This window comes from Schistosoma haematobium, chromosome 3, assembly GCF_000699445.3.
Source record: "Schistosoma haematobium chromosome 3, whole genome shotgun sequence".
Lineage (NCBI taxonomy): Eukaryota > Metazoa > Platyhelminthes > Trematoda > Strigeidida > Schistosomatidae > Schistosoma > Schistosoma haematobium.
The window spans coordinates 16,854,607-16,860,195 of record NC_067198.1 but is presented as its reverse complement, the minus strand read 5'-3'; positions in this window follow the sequence as shown (position 1 = coordinate 16,860,195).

The following is a 5,589-nucleotide window of genomic DNA, read 5'->3' as shown; positions in this document are numbered from 1 at the left end:
CACCATAATGTGATAAAGACTTAAAATTTGTAGAAAATAATGAACATTAGGTAATTTTGTACAAATGAATGTCATATTCTAATTACTTACTCCCAATGGAGCATAGGCCGCCAACCAGCATTCTCCAAACCACTGTGTCCTGTGCCTTCCTCTCTAGTTCTATCCAACTGTCGTTCATTCTTCTCATGTCTGCCTCTATTTCTCGACGTAATGTGTTCTTTCGTCTCCCTCTTCTCCTTTGGCCTTCAGGATGCCATGTACGTTGTTGCTGATAGTGTCTGCCCAATGGATCCGAAGTATTTTGGGTAGACAGCTGTTAATAAATATTTGTATCTTCCGGATGATGGCTTTCGTAGTTCTCCAGGTTTCTGCCCCATACAATGGAACTGTCTTGACATTTGTATTGAAAATTCTAACTTTGGTGTTGGTTGATAGTTGTTTTGAGCTCTAGATTTTCTTCAGTTGTAGATATGCTGCTCTTACTTTACCGATCCGCGACTTCATATCTGCAAAAGATCTACCATGTTCATCAATGATGCTACCCAGATATGTAAAGGTTTTTACATCTTCTAAAGTTTCTCCGTCAAGTGTGATTCTAATTATTGCTATGAATATAATAGTTAAGACAATACAAAGAACACTAGTGTGGCTATTAATGACGTGTAGATCAATGACAAAAATTAGAGCTGCCTCATTGTGCAGAAAATCCATCATTTTTAATTTACATTGTGAAGGCAAATACACCCTACTACACTTGTCCGAAATTACCCAACTACTACTTAATTGATTGTTATCTTACAGAGCTAAATATTTATAAACATAATCACAAACGGACGTTAACGCTTCTGTGTATCATCACCATTTATTTTCAAAACATGACTGATGATGCATAATAAGGGTATTTATTTTAGTTTTCTTCAACACTTAGAAACATTTTCATTCAGGAAAACTAAGTCAGATGGAAACAGCAATAGTTTTTGTAATATGACAATGTAACTTTTCAAATATAATAGTTTTAACTAAATTTATTTCTTTTAATAGTTGAGATCATGAGTCAATTGAAGCTAAACCATCATGGAAAAACTGAAAGCATTGGACGACTGTTTCGTCCTATTATGGGACCCCTCAGCAATGCGCATCTACGATCCTGCCCCATGGGATTCAAACTCAAGACCTATCGGTCTCAGATGAAACGGTGGTCAAGTGCTTCCAGGTTTTCCATGATGGTCTAGCTTCAACTGACTCATGATCTCAACTAATAAAATTTTTATAATATTTACAAAAAAATCACCTAAATTTATTTCCTTGTAATAAATTATTTCCAGTAAACAAATTTAATCTACATTCAATCTACCATTAAACCTTATCATATTACGTAACCGTATATATGGAACTGATGTCCTTAAATCAAATTTTATTAAAACGTTGTCTATCTCCATAAGGATTCATTTAACCATTCTACCATTGTTTCTGTTTCGAATTTTAATAATGAAATTCTACACTCTGTTCATCATATATATATATATATATATATATATCAGAAGGGGTTTTGTGAACATTATAGTAATTTCAATGGTTGAGATCATATGTTGATCAACTTTATTACAAACTGTTATTTTTTCCATTTGTAAATTTGTTACATTTTGTTACAGAAATATTTAACAGTTGATTGAAATTCAATGGGTTAAATTTGTTCAAAAATACAATTATATTTCTTCATGATTATTCATTTGGTAGACAAGAATTATTGTCCATAGTTTTTAATTATCTTTAATAATTTATATTCAATAATCATTTCAATGTTGTACTTAACACATTACGTCGGGAAATAGAAGCAGATATGAAAAGGATGAATAACAACTGCAAGGAGCTGGAAAGGATTGCCCAAGACAGGGTTGGATAGAGAATGCTGGTGAGCGGCCTATGCTCCTTCACGAGGAGTAACAGGCGTAAGTAATTAAGTAACTTGACTTCTATATATTGTTCATTTTTACTTCAAGTAACTTTTTTTTATGAATGTATTATCTTCTGAAGAAATAGAGATATTTTATTCAAGTGAATTATTTTATTCTTTTCATCTGTCCTATAGAATGATTTAACTTATCAGTTTGATTTTCAACAGGGAACACCTCACGAACACTTTTGACGAAATTGGAAAATCGATGCCACGTTCATATGTTTAGTGTGACTGAGGTATAAAGTGTGAATATCCACTACAAAATAGAATACGTTGGTTGTTGAACTATTAGTTATTTGCAGAAAAACTATCCTTAGATATATCATATACATCAATTACTGAATGACACTAGATGTATTGAAAGTTAATCATATTCTATCATTGTATTATATGTTGAATCAGTACACTTACCTCATGTTATTATTTTTCAAGGAACTGTGAAACTGTTATCACACAACGTACATAACAAATAGTCTTAATAATCTTACGTGCTGTCATCTTAAACTAAATAGCAGAACTATATATTATACAGAGTAGCAGATGTGCAGCAGTTTTATAAACATGAGATTGGATTATGATAATGGTGAAGAGAATAAGGTAATCATCTGCTAAAATTTGAGCCATTAATTGACAGATCAGTATGAAATTCCTGAAGGTCGTTACTTCAATGTTCTCTGATGTTATAAATTATGCAGAGATTATACTTGTATTATTATTGTTTGCGAGACGTTTTTCTACAAGATCGCCTTCATCTGATGTCTTCTAAACTAACAATAAAGAATATCTGATAATATTTAAGCAGCAAATACTAAAACGTTGATTTGTCCAAGCTTGCGTACAATACCTCTTAGGATTCTTTAGAAAATACAGTCTCTTCGAAAACCTGAGTGAAATAAACTGACATCGTCTTTGAACTTCAGTGAAGTGGATGCGCACTGCTGAGGAGTCTCATAATAGGACAAAACGGCCGCCCAGTGCTTCCAGGCTTTCCATGGCGGTCTAGCTTCAACTGACTCATGATCTTAACCATTGAAATTACTATAATATCCACAAAACCCATCAAATATGTAAACATTATATTTGTTTATTACTAAATAATTCAAAACAGGACATTATGCTATCTAATTCCGAATTATTTGTTGAAAGTCATTCACTTGTAATTAGACTATAAATAGTAAGTTTAGTTATTTTAAGTCATTTTAAATAAATGTTACCACTGAATCGCCATTTCCCGGAATGTAATGTATATGGAGATAAACAATATACTTATGATTCATATCGTAATAGCAGATATCAATTTACTTATTTCTGACAATCAATTACTTATTCAATTGCTGCTTGAATATCTCCGTGCTGACATCCTTCTATTGAAATTATTAAAAGAAATATTCTCTTAGATTTGTAAACCCAGTATTTGTAATATTTATTCTACGAATCAACAGAAGTATATGTAATAATACAACTTCATGTTTACATTTTTATTGACTGATTAAAATTTTTAATTGTCGGCAACAGTATCTGCTTGAAAACTACATTTTAACCATAATTTACGACAAATGCAAATAATATTATGTTTCAAGACGTTAGCTTCTCTTTAAAAAGATCATAATAATCCCAATAAAATAACATCACCGAAATCATGAAACAATAAACCAAACGTCCTCGATTTGAGTCCCACATGAGGATCGTGGATGCGCACTGCTAAGGAGTGCTATACTGGAACAAAACGATCGTCCACTGCTTCTAGAATTTCAATGTTAGTCTAGCATTGTTTGATTCGTGATCGAAATAAGAACTCAACAACAGCTACAACTGCATGCTAAAACCTGGCCATGTTAGATTATTGATTTTAGTCAGACTATCAATCCTCCGTTTCTACTGTTCAAAGCAAATCATTCGCACAGACATTCCTTAAGATTAACAAATAACCACATAAAAATCTGGCTTTAAAAAGTATTCTTTGCTGATAAGAAAAATACCGTTTTAATAATTAATAATAAAATAAATAGTTTATATTTCAAGTCGTCAGAATCACCCTAAAGAATCGTCGATGTTTCGAAAAATAAACATGAAATAAATTTAGACCATACTATATTCTATTAGAATACCATTGGAGGCTATGTTTTTGATAAATCCATCAACAAAATTAAAAAAACCGTCTCAAATTCGCCAACGTAGCAAACTTCATATTGTTTTAGTAAATCATTTGGTAGTTACATACATGTCTAGCTATATTTAATTACAATAATAATTAGCCTCAAAAAAAATTTATCACTCACGGATAGTGTTTTTAATAAAAAAATTAAACAATTATTGTTGTGTTAACAAACACATTATGTACTCACCCACACTCAACTTTTACATAAGTAGAAAAAAACATTAAATCAATGTCAATATTTTATGTATGAATAATCTAGTTATAAACAATATTAATAGTTGAATTCATGAGTCAATCTAAGTTAGACCATCATTAAAAACCTGGGAGCACTGGATGGCTGTATTGTCTTAGTTTGGAGCTCTTTAACAATGTCCAATCACGGTCTCGCACTTAGGACTCAAACCCAGGACTGTCGGTCTCGCACGCGAACGCTCAACATCTAGACCACTGATCTGGCATCCAGGGGTGTTAGTGTTCAACTTCAATCTCTCCATGATCCTACGAAACCCTTCATCCATTGTCTGAAAGAGATAACTGTCTCGATTCGACACAGATTGAATTCCACTAATCACGACTTCCCATAAGCACTCTAGTAAATCCATCTTGAAGCTAGTTGCTAGTGAGCACAAGAATAATATCAGATTTCATCTAAAATTACTACAATCTGAAGAAATCCCCGTTCTGAAAATAATATTTAAGAACACATCGGGTTTAAACTAAATTGCAGCTAAGCAAATTTACTATGAGCAATAATCTATTTGTTGTTCAGTTCCCTTTATAAATTCGTTTCCGTTGCCTTTATATACTGACATTTAACTTAAGCTCTTGAGAATAACTTATTGGTGTCTGTATGATACATACTTACTCCAAAAGATATTTCTGCTTATTCAACTTTATTATCATTTACAACGATTTAATTTCGTTTATTCGCTTACACCTTTCAGAATGTTATCTAAAAGCCAATTACTGTTTAAACAAAAGAGAAGTATATGAAATCCGTATGGAATCATTCAGCCTTACACAAGTAATGCATTACTTTGGATAGAATATCTTGATGATATTGAGATTTTCTATTATTTTATATTCCATTACATTGAACAAATGTCAAAAACATACATTTTATCAAACAATTTATATTTAACTATTAAATCTAGTGCGATTACTGTATAACAAACACTAAAACATTACACATGTCAAGGGATTTTCATACCAAATAACATCATCATCCGAACACATGTCATTTCATATTTTGAAAGTTAATTACATTGATCTGACAATCTTTATTTGTAGGATAACCATATGGTATACGTATCAATAGAATAATCATTCAATATTCGGTAATATTAAAATGATTTCCCATAGTGTACCCATACTCTCAACATATTTTTTTTGAGAAAAACGAAACTCCATATGCTATGAGAAAAAGAGTTTGCGTTAATGACAAAGATAATTTGTTTTTGACAGAAAATGGATT